At 48.6% G+C, this 16,728-nt stretch overlaps 1 protein-coding gene across 1 annotated transcript in view; it reads left to right on the top strand.

Moving 5' to 3' along the window:
- Positions 1-16,728, top strand: part of HMG20A (high mobility group 20A) — a 177,684-nt gene that overhangs the window by 134,532 nt on the left and 26,424 nt on the right. The gene's annotated exons all lie outside the window — the stretch shown is intronic.

Raw genomic sequence — 16,728 nt, 5'->3', positions numbered from 1 at the left:
TCTGAGGCAAGGTCTGCCCTGCCCACACAGCTGTGAGGGCTGCTCCCCTAAGATGGGGTGCTTACAAGCTCTTCATTAGCAGTTGACTTGATGAGGAAGGCCTGAGGGGAGCCGGAGGCAATTCTCACCCCAGGCACCCACGGTTTTGTGCTTGCTCTGACCATATCACAGATTTGAGATGGGTAGTGCATGTTCTGGTTGGAAATGACATGTGCTATAATTCCTGTAGCAAAAATATACTTGTGAATGTGTTCCTTGGAAAAAGTGGTGAGTTCAGATGAAGACGGCTTTCAAAAATCCTTCCTCGCTATTTGTACAATGACTTCTATTTATGTGGAAGTACAGCTTCTGTGAGGACCTTAAATTCGAGAGGGGTTTGGTAAAAGGTTTTTTCAGCCAAGAGATGAATTTCTGATAGTCAAAACACTTTGTTTCAGGTCTGTTAAGAAGTTCTAAATTACCTTTTTTGTCCAGGTTTCCCTGGAACTACTCCTTTCTCTTGGCTATGACATAGTTTGGGGAAATACTTGGATGTTTTGATACACAAACATTTTTCGGTTGGGAACAGCCTGAGGTGTTTTTGGGAAGGGAAGCATATTCATTCAGCAGTTAATATAGCTCTGCCTGCATCCCTCTTCTGTGCCAACCAGTCACTGCCTTCCAGTTCCACAGCAGTGGTCATCCAGGCAAGGCAAAAAAAAGTGGAGGTTTTTTGTCTCCACTGCAGAGTGCAACTACTGAAATCCAAGGGAATTGGCCTCAGCTTCCCCAGTGTGATTCTTACCTGGCTGCAGAGATGCTGGGTGGCCCCTTGTGGCCCTGGTCATGTAAGAACTGTACCTTAAATCTCAATGCACTGTAATTGAATGTGATACAGGTCAAACCAAGAGATATTCTGATGCACAAGTAACACCTTTCTATGAAAAGGAATCCCTTTTTCTGTTTTAGTGTGCAACAGTGTTATGGCAAGTGTCTTTGTGATGCTTTTGTTGTGATAGATCCACTGGGCAAATATACTTCAAAACAGACTTTCATTTTCTGTGCTACAGGCAGCTGTTAGCCTTGGTGTGCAGGACAGCAGAGAGAACTCTTGTGGGGAGAGCAGGAGGCTGTTGGTGTCTGTGTCCTTGCCAGGCTGATGGGGTGGGTTGTTTTCCGGGATGTGGGAGTGGGGTAGGTGTGAGTCATGCCTTGCCCTTGTCATTCCCTTGTTTCCTGAGCCATGCTCACTCATCTTTCTGAGCACAGGATGTGGTTGGCTTTATTTGGAATGTTACAAGCATCCCCATCTGAGTTAATTGACCAAGACAAATTTTGTTAAAAAACCTTGACATTAATAATGCGAAATAAGAGCTGGGAGGTAAAACACACGCTCTCTAGACAGGCATTAGCAGTAACCCCACCCTTCCAGACTCCTCCTGAGGTACTATGGCAAAGAGCTTAGGTCAGTTAGTTTTAAAATTAACTTCTAGTCCTCAAGGCAGCCTTTAAATAGAGTATTTGAGCTGTGACTATTGCTAGTCTTTAGGCTGTGTAAGGGAGAGTGGAAGAGTGTAAACCTGGAGAAATCCATAACTGCTGGTGACTGCTCTAATGACTGATCGTGGGCAGTCCCTTCATCTCAAACCCTCGGGCTGAGCTGAGATGTGGTGCACTAGTTAGCACCAGGAATGGGAATACTCCTGTCTTCCAAGAGAGAGTCTCCACATGCTGCAAATCTGCCCTTTGCCGCTCAGATCCATCAAGGCCTTGCTGTGATAATGCAATCCAAGTGGATGTTGTTGCTGCTTCTCTCACCCTGGGCAGGGGTGTGCTGATGGAGCATGTTTGTGGAGGGACACACTGATACTGCTTTGAGTACCAAACATGCACTGAGAAGCTGCATCAGTCCATCTGAGAGGTGCAGAGCTGTTTCCTTCTCTTGGAACAGAGGGCTAAGCCCAGGAGATACACAGGTTCCTTGCCTGTGATAATTTTAAGGTAGAAAAATTCATCAGGTATAAAGGGAAAAAACAAAGTACCAGATATTCTGAAGGCCTGGGAAACAAGGTGAGGCTCCTGAAAAAACACCTGTTTCCTGGCTGGGGCAGTGATGGACAGTCAAAGCTGCAGGGACTCAGTGTGTCCTGTGTCAAAGCATGGCAGCATTCTTCTGCCTCTTCACCTTCCCTTCCCATGGGGAGGAGTCTCCAGCAGGACTGTGGCTGCTGTGCTGCAAATCATACATTTCTCCAAGGAAGCAAAACTATCCCTGTTCCTTCTTCCAGACCCAGATAGGAATTTGTGCTGAAAAGATACTGCTGAGGGTATCAGGACAGCAGCAAAAGGAACATCTTCACTTCCCTCTGAAAGCAGGCAGAAGCTCAGTGCTTGGGATAGCTCCAGGCCGGAGTCCCGGCGCTGTCCTGGCTCCTCTTGGGACGCTGTGCTCCCTTGCCCTCCCCCGGTGCCGTGGCCTTGCAGGCGGTCATCAGCCGGCGTCTGAGCCGGAGTGGCAGGGCTGCAGCCGCACATCCGATCGATACCGCCCGGCCTTGACACGGAATCAGTCACTCGTGGCCAGCTCATTACTGCTGCCCAGCCGCTCGCCTGTAGCAGCCCCTTAATAGCCCTGCTCGGCTGCTGCCGAGGCACAGCAAAAGTGTTGGGCCGTCTTATTTCCATGCAGCATTTCACCAGTCCCTCCTTCCCTTGCTCGAAGCTTGCCATCTGCTCCGGAGCCTCGGAGGAGACAGAGGTTGCAGAGTGGGGACACGAGCAGTCGTGCCTGTGCTTTGTCTCTATGGTGACTGAGTGCTCTCCCTTGTGGAGGCTGGGGGGGCTGGTCCCAGGCCTGCCCATTTTAGGCCTTATCTGCTAAAAACCTTTCTTCTTCCAGAAGATTTTGGTGGTGTGCTTGGCTTTTATTCTGGTTTTGAAGATGATTTTACTTACAGCTGTTTTAATCTGCTGTGTGTTTCTTGTCTTGTCACTGTGTTTGCTCTCTCCAAAGGGTGGCATGGCTTAGGATACTCTTACTAGACAGGAGCTTTGAAATGGCAATTTATTATTTATAAATGAGGGGATGGATGAGGTCTGGGAGTCGAGTTCCTGTGAGTCTATTAGCTGGGCAGGTTGTGCCCTGTGTCACTGCAAAGATGCTTTCCTCTATATCAGCAGCAAAGTCTTAGACTTGACTCCTGACCTTGGTCATGAGCCATTAATGATCCCTGAAGGAAGAAATGTACTGACACGTGCACTTTGGGGGATATTTGGTACATCTGCTAGCATGCCATTGATTTCCATGAGCAAACTCATGAGGACAGGTTTCTTTTTAAATAGCTTTTACTTAAACTGGAGCCCAATTCTTAAACAGGAGATCCTCTGATTTTCATAAGAAGCAATTTCACTCTGGGGAGCGAGGATGTGGAGGGTGGCAAGAAATGACATGTGTGTGCAGCAGCAGGGCTGGAGAAGCAGCTGGACCTGTTGGTTGTGGGGCACTATCAGGGACCTCTTCTCCTCTTCCTCCTCATGCAGTCTCTTACAGGGCAGTGTCACAGGCTGAGGCAGCTGCGGCAGATAACCCAGACAGAGCAGTAAGGGTGTGTTGGCTGCTTTGCTGGCTGTTGTGGTAGTTGTGATGCTCATTTGTGGTGTGGGAAGCCCAATCTCCAGCACTGCAGTGGCACAAAACCGAGGTTCAGCCCTGCCCTCAAACTCCCTACGTGAGCACTGAGGGTCACACCAATGTATGTACCATGGCTGCCAAATAAAGTTGAGGTTTTCGTGACTCTTAACTAGTTCACTAAACTACTACAAGGGATTATTCTGTTTCTTTCCTGATTAGGGAAAAAAATCTTTAAATAACACGAGACTATTCTTAGATGTTTGGGGAGGAACCAACAGTGCTGTAGAGCGAGTTGTGTTAAAGGTATCCGTAACTGGAATGAAGACAGGAAGCCTTGCTCCAGGAAGCTTATGGGCAAGGAATGTTTTCTAATCTTGTGTTTAGAACCACTATCTTAGGGCCTCTGTTTATTTTTGGTGATGAGGAAGAAATGAGTGGTTTAATTGCCTTATTTCAGTGTGTTGTGGTTTAACCCCAGCCAGCAAGCAACCAGTGCAAGCAGTGTTTTGAGTACCAAGATGCCCTGGCCAGTGGTTTAATGCCGGGGGGGAGAGGCCCTTTGCCCAGATTTTGAGCTTGGTGGGGATTGGAAATTGGAGAAGGCTGGCAGCTAAATGTTTTCCTTCTTGTCAGGGTCTGTGGTCAAGCAGCTGGCAGACTCTGGGAGCTTGATCTTCATAAAGGATCAGGAGCAGATTTCTCCCTTATGGTGGGGACAGCCCCGTGCATGCCTGCACTGCACTCTGTGCACACCATGGACATGAGGCACCTGACTCGGTGAAGTGAGGTTTTCGTGCCCGTGCCTTTCCACATGGGGGTAGATACAGTGCTCCTGGGAATGCTGGGTCTCTTGGAGTGTCAGCCAGTACTGCCAGCCTCTGGGGATTACTGCCTGTCTGGTACAAAGACCAGGCTTGTGCAGGTGCAGAGGCCACACTCGCCCGGCTCTCTCCGCAGAGCCTTGGAGCTGAAAGTGCTCCCGCCAAGGGAGAGGCTGCAGTGGGAAGCTGGAAGCTGTACTGTGTTAGCTTACAGGATTACAGAGAGGATTATGGAGGGGACACTCTGAATGCTGAAATCACAGGAGTACTTCAGTCAGCATTTCTGCTTCCTGCCAGGGCAGTCACTGAGGAATGAGGCGGTCGCAGGAGACGGGGCTGAGCACGGTGCCCTGAACCTGCCTTGGTCCTCTTCTCTTACCTGTCTGCCCTGCCCTGAAGGACTCTCTCTCACATCAGTTGCTAATGAAGGAGAGTTTTGTGTTTCAGAGTAAGATTTGTAGGCCTCTGTTTCCCCTCTTGATTTCAAGAGCTGGATATATGGTTTCACAGGCAAGGACTTTGTGCTGGCTTCTTTTGTGTACAAATGTAGCTCCAGAGACTTGGAGGACAAAGGCAGCCTGCAGTGGCTTTGCAAACCAACTTCTGTGCAGCAAAGACTGTCTGCAGTGAACCAAAGCTATTTATTGTGTTTCTTTCCAAAAGGTTTGCCCCATCCAAGTTTGAATTAGATTAATTTTCTTTTATGTGGGAAAAGTTGGAGCTTCTCCGTGGGGTGAAGTAAAAATAGATTATTTTAACTTGTTGCATCTTGCATAATTTCCTGGAATTTGTTCCCCTTGGAAAAGTTGTTGGGAAATTAAAATACCCCTCCTTGGCTGGCTGAATGGCATGAAGATGGAAGGTCTGGGCTGGGCTGGGTGGAGAGAAAGCCAGGCTAACAAATCCCCTTGCTCTCCTGAAGACCAGATGAAGGTTGGCATGTTCTGGGAATGCCAACAACCTTGTTAGTGGGCAGCAATGGGTGGAGGAGGTTGGAATAGTTATATATATTTTACTTTTTTTATGAAGTATTTTATACTTTTTTATTAAACAACCAGGTTATTAGGCTTCTAATTTTCATGGTGCCAACAGCTGGATTGGTACATCCTTACCTGCAGGCTGGGCACTCCGGATCAAGTGGGGCTGCAGCAGCACAGATAACACAGCACTGGGGTATAGTGCTCTTCCTCTCACTGAGGCTGGGGAGGTCCGTGCAGTCCTGGGAGCCACAACATCAAGGTCTGTGCAGCTGCCTCGTCCATCTCCTCCTCAGCCAGACCTCAGCTCCCTCCGCTGCAGTAATCCAGATGCAATCAATCTGGCACTTTCAAATATTTATGAATCATTGATGGATTTTTTTGAAGTTTGAAGTTGTAGCTTTCATGGAATTTGGTTTGATTAGCTGGAAAGTCAATATTTTCGCTGCACCGTGGCTGAGCAGCATTAATTCCAGCCCAGGCAGCAGCAATAACAGCACCGCAGTGTTAATGGCTCTCTGCCTGCCCTGGCTGGTGTTTAGGTAGTCTGGGATGAGCTTGGAGCATGTGGAGGAGCCTTAGAGAGGTGATAATAAAGCAATATAGCACATGGTGAAAATTGGCAGAGGCAGGTAAAGAAAAGGTCTATAGCAATGTTTGGGAGTCTGCAGGGTGAGGTGTTGAGGCTGCCTTTCTTCATAAGTCATCTGTTCCAACACATCCAAACAAGCTGGATTGCTTGGTACCACAGCTCCCATTAACTTGTCGTAAAAGGATAAGGCACCTTCAGCAGAGTGAATCAGAACCTCATGGGACCAGACCTTTATTCTTTTTAGCTGATGCAAATAGGAATTTGATAGGTGAGCCAAGTTTTCCTTGTCTTTACAGATGAGGGAGCGAAGCCATAGGGGAATTGTTTGAGCTTAGAAGAGGCACAGACACTGTATCTTTGTCACTTCATGCCATGATAGTCATTGCTTGCACTGGAGAGCCCACCTCTCCTTTCCATGTCTCTGATACCTGTCCTGTTCCAAATAACCTGTCCCAGTCCTGTTCCAAAGGAACTCAACAACTCCCATGCTAATTTGATATGACTGACAAGGCTGACTGAGAATTTATAAGCTCTTCACTATTAGTGTGGGCTGCAGACAGAGCTTCCTGTGCTCTGAGGATGTCTGTCTGAGATATTGGAGTTGTGCATGACAGTGAACGTGTCTGCATCTGTCAGGGTCTGGGTATTTCAGTGTCATCCCAGGGGTTAAGTGCCTGCAGTGGAAAGTCAAGTTCTAGGATATTTCTTTTAAATCCATGTCATGGTGCATTTCTGTCACACCAGGTAGCACAAAGAAACCCAGTGTGTTTGCAGCAGGAGATGTCTGATAACCTGTGCTCCCCGGGCAGCAGCAGCTCAGCAGGGACTGAGGAGGTTCTGCTGCATATGGATGGGATCAGCCCTTGGGATCTTGTGGCACACTCTGCGGTGCTCCATGCTGTCTCCATCCTGGGAAGCAGCCTTGCCTCTGCTGCTGAGGCCACAGGGACATGAGGGCCAAGGCCTTGGATCAGATTTCTCCTGGATCTCTGGATCAGGACCTGTGAGGCAACTGACCAGCACAGTGTGGGAATGGGGTTACAGAGCACTCAGGGTGCAGAACATATTTTGGATAGAGCTCTTTACACACTGTAGGGCTGTCAGATTGCTGTGGTCTTGCTGAGAGGTGGCAAAAGGCACGAATAGCTGTGGCTGTGCTGCTGTTCTCAGGCGGGAATGAGCTGACATGCTGGTGTTAATAGTGTGGATCACAGGTGCTCTGATGGAGCTTAATGACAGCAAGGGATGTGAGGAAGCCAAGGGCTGAACTGATTGTGCCAGTGACATGCTAACCCTGCCTTCCAGTGCTCAGGGCCATAGCCTGTACCTTCCATTCAATTCCCAGCTGATCTTGTGTAAATTCTAGGGCACCCTTGTGGTGTTGGTATCTGTGAGAATGACAGAAGTGATGATAATCCTGCTTTAAACTTCACAGGCTTTTTGGCAATGCTAATGATGCCCAGTCTCTTCTGAAGGAGAAAATGCAATGGCAGGCTGTGGAGCCTCACAGGCCTGTGCTGAGGTTGTCAGTGCTGTGAGCCTTCAGTCTGAAGGAGAGTGTACAGATGTGTATGTGTATAGCCCATCCTTAAGGAGAGAAACCACAATAAATACTGGTGGGAGAGATGGCAGATCCTCACAGATTGATGCTGACCATAGAGGTGCCAATGCCTTGCTTTTACACCTTGATCTTGTTGATGTCTTTTGTGGTGGGTAATAAATACAAGCCACTTCATCCACTTTGTCTCTTCTTTGGACCTTTCTTTAAATTTGGTCAAGTTCCTGATGCATGGGTTGTCTTGACCTCACCATGAAAAGACCTGCCCTGGGATTACCCTGAGTCTCACTCTAATTTGTGCTGCAATGCTTTATTTCAGTCTTCATTTTGGAGGGATAAGACTGCATTCAGTCATGCTTCACAGGGTGCTAAAAGCCCATGGTCTGGGTGATGCTCCAGTGGAGAGGGTTTTGCCAGCTGACTGGGTACTTCTGAACCTGAAGTGCCTTCCCTGACATGATTCTCCTGCCTTCATTTCAAGTGTCTGCTTCCCATTCTGGGTTCTTGGAGGGCTTGGCAAAATGTGTCCCTGGGAGATGTACATGTGGGGAACATGCACAAGGATTCCCTCTGTTACATGTGAGGGAAGTGTCTCTGTACCAGGGCAGCTGTGGGGGGCAATGCCATCGAGTCCTCTGCCGTAGCTGTGGGATCGTGTTCCCATTAGTCACCTCCACAGGAGCCAGATCAATCCCCTGCTACTTTGCAGTCTTCCCTGCAATTACTGTCAAAGGAAAAGAAATGTCACTTATTTGGAAACTCTGCTTTCTTATTCTGGCAGTAGATGAACTTTCCTGGAACATCTGAGTTCCCAGGGCTGCTAGGTCCACTTCCCCACCAGCTCACACTGAGATAAACCAAATGTGCAGCCAAAGTGAAAGCCCAAGGATCATGTGGAGAATGGCTGCAAACGTATCTTCCCTTCAGGCTAAAAATGTAGCTCATTGCAGGGGTTTGGCCGTGGTTTTCCATAAAAAGACCACATCTGGAAATGCTGGCTCATTATTCTTATGGGGCAGTTGTGTTTGGAGATGTGACTGGAGATGGGAAGTCCTTGTCTTGCAGAGTCTGTGGGTTAAAATGGTGTGAATTGTCACAGGCAAAGAGGAAGGACACTTGGCAGCAGAATTGGGTGCAGCTGGTTGTGGGGAGGGCTTGGGCAGGCAGTTGGGACAACTTTATGGAACATGTATGGCATGCACAGCGGATGGATGCAGCCTGTGCTCGGCTGTCATGATTAGCATGATGTGCTGCTGGCACGGCAACGCCTTCCCTGCTGAAGCAAGAGGCACTCAGTGTGCCAGCTGCAACGAGGTGACAGTGATGCAGGAGATAAAGAGCAGCCTGGGAGTGGGAATTCTTGTTTTCTGATCCTGTTCTGGGCCTTTGAGCTTGATACTGATTCTGTTTGCATGCTGCTAGGGAAGAGATCCCTGATGCCTGCCTAATGCAACATGCCTTGAACCCTACATGGTACTGTCACAGGGTTAAGAGCAAGAGGTCTCAGTTCCTTTCAGCATCAGTAACCCTTGATATGCAAGAGTGGTGAAGCAAGACCCTGAAAACTTGTTCTTTCTATTTGGACATTTGTTCTTGGACAGCTGATAATTTCTGCTGGAGAGAAAAACCTGGCCCTTGTATCTGCCCTGCAAAAAAGATGATTTCTTAAGATTCCAACATTTTCTAATCCTGTCCTCTAAAAGAACCTACCAGTTCTTCCCACCTCCATGTTACCTGTGAATTTAATGAGTTTCCTTTTTGCTCCTTCCTCCAGCTCGGTAGCAAAAGTTCTGAAGAAGGCAGGTCTGTGACAGGTTCCTACAAAATCCTGTTTGTTCATGTGCTCTGCCTTTGTAGCAGAGGAGAGTGTTGATACCTGCTCTTTACACATGGCTCTCAGAGCAGTTTTGTGCCTGCCCTGTCACTGTTTCTCTTAAGACCACATTCCCCTGGCTGATGGGAGTGGCAGCCTGGGCACTGTCAGAAGCCCTACTGGAGTGGAGGTGTCTGCCAGGGAGTGCTGTGCCCAAAGCCTGTTAGGCTCTTGGAGGAGGGAGATAGATAGGAGTGATGTGATTTGCTCTTGACAAATCCATATTGGCTGCAACTCATCTCCTTGTTATCTCACTGATTTTTGGAGGGCTTGGAATTGGGTCTTTGAGGAAGCAGGGCAGTGTGTGTAAAGTGTGTGTACTCTCTGCAGTACTGTGTTGTGTTGTTGGCCACTGCTCTTGAAGTGTTTCTCCTGTACCCCAGATGGCTTTTTGCTCCTCAGCACCCCCGTGGTGATGGGGTGAGTGGTTGTCTGTGTCTCCCCCAGTGGTGTTTTGTCACACCCTAGTGGCTTGATGGCACAGTGGCCTTGGATGTGGCCCTGCCACAGGCTTCAAGGGGATTTGCTTTTCTTCCTTCCTTTGGAAGAGTGGTCTGGGATTCAGTCCCCTGTTGCTCACAACATGCTTGGTTGTCTGCTTGGGAGCACTAACCGTGTTCAACCCCCAGATCATCCCACCTACAACATCCCTTGGGGTGCTGACCAGATGTGCCAAATGGAAGGTGAGCTTGTTTGTAGCAGCAGTTCCTTTCTCCTTTGTTAAATATGCTGCTTTTCCCCCTCCCTCATGAAGAGGCTTGGTTATGGAAAGGCAGGATGAGGCATGATTTCCTTCATCCCTTTTGTCTGAGTTCTCATCAAAGCCATTACAGTGCCAGAAAGTGACTCCTGAAGATGCCAGCAAAAATGGCAGCACCAATTCCTGTCTATTTGGAGGAAAGTCTAGCTAAGAGAGGTTATTTATTTACTCTTCTGTGGCTGCTGTGGGATCTTATGCATGGTGCTGGGTGAGATTCCCATGGAGGGGATCTGCTGAAGGTTTGAGGGGCTGAACCTAAAGATCATTGCTGGCTCAGGACTGTTGTAGGGAGGGGATGGGGGACACTTGTACATGATCAGCTGATGGGTGGGACCTGATGGTCTCTGTGCTTTACCCATCCTGGCCTCTCCAGGTCACAAAGAGGCAGAGGGATGCACAAAGCTAGCTTTGTTATGTGGGTGTTGATAGCATGAGGAGTGCTGGCAGGCAGTGCGGCCCATCTCTGAGAGCTGGAAGTGACTAGATCCAGGGGCATGTGGGCAGCAGGGCAGAGGAGAAAGTAATTCCTCTGTTTTTTAGAGTCTCAGAAATGTAGCTGAATCTGGGGCAAAACATCTGGGCTGTGCTTGCTTTGTTTATCCTTTTTCCTACCCATATCTCTGATCAGAAGAAAATTATGCACTTGACTAGAAGCTCAAGATATGTCTTCACACAGGTATCACCAGTGGTTCAGATTCCCCCAGAGATGGCTGAGGTGACCTGGCAGACTTGCCCTGCAATGGTGCTCAAAAGAAATGTCAGCAGCCTCAGGGTCACGGAAGCTTCCTGCTGTGTCCTGTGGGGTCAGTTTGTGGGCTTGGTCCCTGGGCTTGCTTGGCTGACACACTCTTGGCTTCCCTCTCCTCCCTAGCCACTGGAGAACAAGCAGAAATTCTGCAGCTACCAGCCACCAGGGAAGGAAAGCACTGGAATGCATAAAAGGCAATTAATGTTTGGCACCACAGATCTAGCAGTGCATTGCTCTTTCCAGCTGCATTCCCTGCCTCTGCCCCCCTCTCCACCTGCTGCATTTTGTGGGTTTTCTTTTATCGGTTGCTTTTCATTTTCACTTGAGCTGTCTGTGAGAGCTGAAGTTCAGATTAAGTTGCAGCTGAGATGTGCTTTGCTGGGGATTATGGAGCTTGCTGTGTGTGATGCTGCCCGGTAGAGCAGGAAAGACAAAGCTTTTTAGCAGGCTCTGAGCAGACAGAGGTCTCTGCTTCCCAGGGCTGAAAGTGGTGCCCCCAGGCTCCAGTCTGCGCTGGTGAAACCAGTACCACTTCCTTTATGGAACTGGTTGATTCAGTCTAAATAGTACAACTTGTCTGTGCTGATCTCCTTGGGGAACTGGAGCCTCTGGGCAAGCCCAGAGAGCTGCCAGCACGGGTGGAGGTTCAGGCAGCACCTGGAGAAGAGCAGAGTCTGCTCCCACTGATGCATTTTGGTTTGATGCAGGTTCTAGGTGTAGTAGAGAGAAGAATTGAGGCTTTGACATATATCTCAGCTTTTTTTTTTTTTTTTTTTTTTGTTTTTGTTTTTTTGTTTTTTTGTTTAGGTGAGTTCAATTTCTGTAATTGCTTCCTCCAGGAAGCTCCCTGGCTGTGTCTGTGAGAAGATGAGGCATCACCTGAGGCATAAAATGTAACTGCCATGATCTGGGAGGGCCAGAATGGGCCAGACCCATCCATGGAGAGAGAAATGGCTTGGACACCAGGAAATGGACTTGTAGGGCTGGTCTGAATTCATGGACTGTACTGAGTTAAAATAACCAACACTGAGTGGCTGTTTTTTGGTTTTTTTTTTCAAAATGTTAAAAATATCCCAGATTCTTCATAAATCCAAGGGATGCAACCACAGTTGCCTAGCACAAGTGTGGATGACTGTCTTCCCTCAGAGCCCTGGTGGGAGCTGCAGTACTTGTGCTGAGTTGATATTTTAAGGACCCTTACAGAGTGAATTGCCTGAATCTTTAGTTGGGCAGCTGGGCTGACCCCGGGTGAGATGCAGAGCAGTGGTTCAGGGTGCTCTGCTCCTGCTGGTGACAGGGTGAACTGACCTCATTCATTGCTCTCATAGGGCAGAAAGTCCACTCCATGAACTTGCATGTGGCTGGTGCCACATGTTTTGGGCAGACTGCTGTGTTTCCCAAAGAGTCCCACAGACCTGGGAGAGCTTTGCCATGCCAGGGTGGCAGGCCCAGCTCTCAGGCTGCCCATCCCACTTTGCCCATCTCTGGGGCTCACGGGGCTGTATGACGGGAGCACAGCGATGCTCTGCCTTAGCTCTGCCCCTCATTTATGTTGTGTCATTGCAGCCTGTTGCCAGTGCCACTGGCATCCCTTCCCTCTGAGCCCTGGATGATGGAAGCCTGATTTCCATCCTGCCACCTCCAGGCCTTTCTTGCTTTGCTGCTCTCATTTCCCTGAGTCTCTCCAGGAGAAATTCACCAAGGAAGCCTGCTGTTGCTGGAAGGACTGCCATTTTCACAGCTGTAATCTCCCACCTGCCCTGTTCTGAGCTCCCAGTGTCACAGGCATAGCCTTGCTTGCTGGGATGCACTTGGCAGGAATGCTGCACAGCTTAGCAGTGGCCAAGGTGATCTCTAAAAGCATCTGTGTGTTGTTGAGATAGCACTTATCTGTTGAGAGAGTGAAGGAATGAGCAGGCCTGACCTCCAGAGCACAAATGAGACTAAAACCTCATACCCAAATCTCTCAGATGATATCTCAGATCTTCCACCTACAGAAACATGCAAAAAGTCAGTAAATATGATAGCCAGCTGCTAAAAGATGCTTGATGGAAAGATGATTGTGCTAATGGGGAGAAGTGTGAGGTAGTGTGGTGCTTGCAGCCACAAAGGATGCTATAAATTGGGTCCTGTGTGATGATGAGCCACTGTCACAACATATGGCAGCCAGTGTGGGCTGTAAAGTCTGAGCCCCTCAGCGGGTGCCTGCTGCCACCCAAAATGGCTCACAGCCATCTGCTGGGATTGCTCCCACCTCCTGCTGGAGGCATGGCCTGAGCCTGTGTTTCCTGCTTGGAGCCTTCACAGAGCAGCTGCATCCTTCCCTTGGAAGGGTTTGGAAAGCTGGATGCCCAAATATTTCATGTAAACAGCATGTCCACATATCCATGTGCTGGAGATGTAACAGATGCTTCCTGCCCTCCTCAGCTGTGTGCTCCCTCCTGGAAGGGGTTGGGGTGCTACAAGTCCTGAGGGTTCATGTCCAGTCTGAAATTCCTCAAACAAGGCACAACAGTGAAAGTTTGTTTAAAATTCCCCACCATCTAATCTCCCCAGATGCTGGTGAGATAACAACATTTTTTGCAGGGTTACTCGGCAACAAGGAAATATTTGGGTCAAGTTGAGCTGTTTACATTCATCTTGGTTTATCCATCTTGTAGGGAATGAAACAAGTTTCTTGTTAAGTTTTTCCCCTCTTCATTTTATTTTTATCTTGGTGCTTTGTATAAAAAGTATTCCATGTGAATCATGGATGCTATGATTCCAGTCATGATGAAGGCCTTGTGACATCTCTCTGCTGTGGTGGTGGTACACAAGGGATGAGTAAGCTGTGCTCAGTGCAGTGAGACCCAGCCTGGCGTGCATCTCCTGCATTTCCTTGGCCTTCTGGTTTTGAATGGAGAAGCCCCAGATCATGAACCTGTGCTGGAAATAGGAGTACATTTATCTCCTGCCTTCTAATGAGGTGCCCAGTGCCTCAGGGTTTCACACGTGGTTCTCCAGTCTGTCTGTGAAAATGCTCTTGAGGGACCAGACCTGTTCTTTACACTCATATTATGTTTTCGTGGACTCGTCACTTTCTGATTCAAAGTGAAGGTTCAAATAACAAAATGTCTTTCAGAAGTCAGTTTCTGATTTTTGTGTTATCACAAAAGAAACTTACCAAAGGATTGCTTGTGCTGGGCCTGCTCTTATGGAAGGCTTAGTTTTCTGTGGGGATCCTAAAAAGCATAATTTGATGGAAGATTGTCACATAGCTTTAGAAGCAATGTCCTGTGCCTGTTCCATGTATGGGCCTCTGATTTGTGCTCTGTGTCCTGCAGCTCTGTTGGTCTCATTGAATTAATGTGATGGAGGCTGTAATGCTAGAAATGAAACCATCACTGAAGGAGCTCATCCTGTCTGTGAGCCCTCTGTGCTCACCAGCCCAGGAAATTGTCCCCCCCTTTGGTCCTCTTTGGAAGTGTTGCCATTGAAAAGGATGGAGAAAAAGCCCCCAAAAGCCAGGCTGGAGACAGATGATGCTGCACCAACTCCCACTCCAGGCCTGGCTGAATAATCTGAGAGCATTATGTGTCATTTAGGTCAAGGCTCCTATCCTGACACCCAGGGGCCTGCCCCCTGCACAGAGCTCCAGGTGTTGCCCCATGGTTCTGGGTAAGGGGTGGATGGCTGCTTCCAGGAATACCTGGGACTGCCATGGGAGGTGAGTGTGTCACATGCGCATAAATGGAAGTAGGTCAGCACTGGGGAGCAGCTCTTTGTGCAGGCATTAATATGTTTGTGTGACTCAGGGAATGAAAAAATAACCCTACCAAAACTGTGTTTTGTCCTTTCCTTCCTAATGTGTGCTGTGAAGGGAAGAAGGGATCTTCAGGGACAGCAGGACAGATCCTTCTCTGGAGCAATTCTTTGTAGCTCTGTTGATTTAGTTGGCATTTCACTGATTAATACCAGTTGAGAATCCAGGCTGGAGTGTTTTGTATGCTTGTAAATAATTGAACGCCATGTGAATACAATGATGTAGGGGAGGATGGGAATAAAGCAGAGACACTGAGAAATTTCAGATTTTTTGCAATGAGGCTTTTATGTGGAAACACATTGGCATCTTGGCTGTGAGGCACTGTGGTCGAGTGTGAGGGTTTTTTCATAGTAATTATAAGGACTAGAGCTGGAGAGCTGTTGAAAATGCAAAAAAATGGCAAGCACATGTCAGATGGGGAGAGGGAGGCTGCTGCCAGCTGTTTCCCCCTCCCTCTGCCTGACTAGGTTTGATAAATATGCATTATTTTTTAATACTAAAAATGAGCCCTAGTTCTGGCAAGGTGCTAAGTTGAGAAACCTGGAGATCAAGGCCCTCATTATCCAGGGTGAAGCAGCAACAGCAGAAGCCTCCCGTGTGTGCTGAGGGACCAAGTTAATGCACATCTGCTTTGGTAGAGGCCAAGAGATGCTACTTGTGGTGATGGTATTTTGTGGTGTGGGCTACAGGCTCCTTTTACACGTTGGCTGCCAAATCCCTGCCCATAAAAGATGTTTTTTAACAGCCAGGGTTGGTGGGAGCTGATGTTGACCTGTCCCTCCTCACTGGTCTGGGAGCAGTTCCCAAATTCATGCCTCTCCTGTTCGCCCTGCGTGACGTGGCTGTGACAGCTCCAGCCCCTGCTCCCAGGGAGATGTGAGGTTAGGAAATCAATTGATGTGTTTAAACCCATCTGCACATGTGATTTAGGGACAAGACACGAGCCAAGGCAGTGGCCTGGGAGCTGCTGGCTGCCCTTGGCTGTGACGCAGGCACTCCAGGGAGCCTGGATGGAGGCTGCTGATATTCGGATGTGTGCTTCAAAGCCTGGAGGCTTCCCAGGAGCTCCCACGGGAGGAGGTGAGGCTGTGAGGACTGAAAATGGGCCTGCAGATCATGTATGAGATTCCTAGAGCTGTGGGTCCTGCACAATCTGGTCACCCGGCAAAGAGGGGTGGCGTCTACCTTGTATCTCCTCGTAAACCAGCAAGAGGAAAATGTGGCTATTTGGAGAGTTATTCTTCTTTCTTAAGATGAATGACCGAGTTCCAGAAAGACTCAGGTTTGATTAGAGCCTGTGGGCTTGTCTTTTTGCCCATCACAGAGTGGAAATTAATGTCCCTGATTTCTCATTCCCTCCTGGGCTGGGGCTGAGCCAGCTGTGTTGCAGCACGAGGCAGGAGCTGGCTCTGCCTGCTTTCAGGACCTGCTGCTGCCATTTCACATCTTGCCCTGTTCAGGCTGTTGGTGAATTTTTGTGCTCACTCTCTTGGGGAGGCTTTATATTCTTCTTTTCTTTGTCACTGTCTAGGACTTCAAATAAAAGCCAGTTGGGAACAAATGAGGGATTTGTGTTGGGTGTGGGGCAATGTTAGAGTGGTGACAGATGCCCTCCATTTCTTGGACAATGGGCACAGCTCGGTGCCATAAGCCATTTTTATCCAGAGCTTGGAATTTTCTCGATGTAGTATTTATCAGTTAGCTGTTCACTACATTGCAAGTCCCTTTCTGCTGCAAGATCTCTGCTCTGCTGGTCTCTGCGTTGGGACAGCCTCACAGACTGTGGTGGCCCCTCCTGCTGCCTCCAGCCCTTGCCCAGGAGGTGCTCAGATGGGAATGGAGTAGCACAGAGTGGTGAAGTCAAGATTAAGATGTGCTGGTGACAGATCCTGAAATCCCATAGATGGTTTCCCTTGGGATAGTTGTGCAGCAGGAGATGAAGGAGAAGAAGGGGTGGTGCTCTGAGACTGCAGAGCCCAGGTGAAAT

Source organism: Anomalospiza imberbis, chromosome 13 (assembly GCF_031753505.1).
Source record: "Anomalospiza imberbis isolate Cuckoo-Finch-1a 21T00152 chromosome 13, ASM3175350v1, whole genome shotgun sequence".
NCBI classification, from domain to species: Eukaryota; Metazoa; Chordata; class Aves; order Passeriformes; family Viduidae; genus Anomalospiza; species Anomalospiza imberbis.
Note: the sequence above shows the minus strand (reverse complement) of the source record. Positions and strands in the feature narration are given on the sequence as shown.